Consider the following 307-nt stretch of genomic DNA (forward strand, 5'->3'; position numbering starts at 1 on the left):
CTGATGCTGGGAAAGATTGAAGGCGGGAGGAGAAGGGGATGACAGAGGATGAGATGGTTGGACGGCATCACCGACTCGATGGACATGAGTTTGAGCAAGTGCTGGGAGTTGGTGATGGACAGGGAGGCCTGGCGTGCTGCAGTCCATGGGGTCACTAAGAGTTGGACATAACTGAGTGACTGAACTGAACTGAACTACTAAAGAGCAGGAACAATTTAAGACCTGTCCTACCCCTAGGGATGTCCAAGCAGCATCAGCCTGTGAGTGTGAATGGAATAAAGCCAGCCAGGCTGCTACCTTCTCTAAT

The 307-nt window shown here is 51.5% G+C and overlaps 1 protein-coding gene across 3 annotated transcripts in view; it reads right to left on the reverse strand.

Annotated features, from left to right (window-relative positions):
* Window positions 1-307, reverse strand: part of LOC104990487 (CTP synthase 2-like) — a 27,568-nt gene that overhangs the window by 3,059 nt on the left and 24,202 nt on the right. The gene's annotated exons all lie outside the window — the stretch shown is intronic.

Source organism: Bison bison, unplaced genomic scaffold, assembly GCF_000754665.1.
Source record: "Bison bison bison isolate TAMUID 2011002044 unplaced genomic scaffold, Bison_UMD1.0 scf7180017458669, whole genome shotgun sequence".
NCBI classification, from domain to species: Eukaryota; Metazoa; Chordata; class Mammalia; order Artiodactyla; family Bovidae; genus Bison; species Bison bison.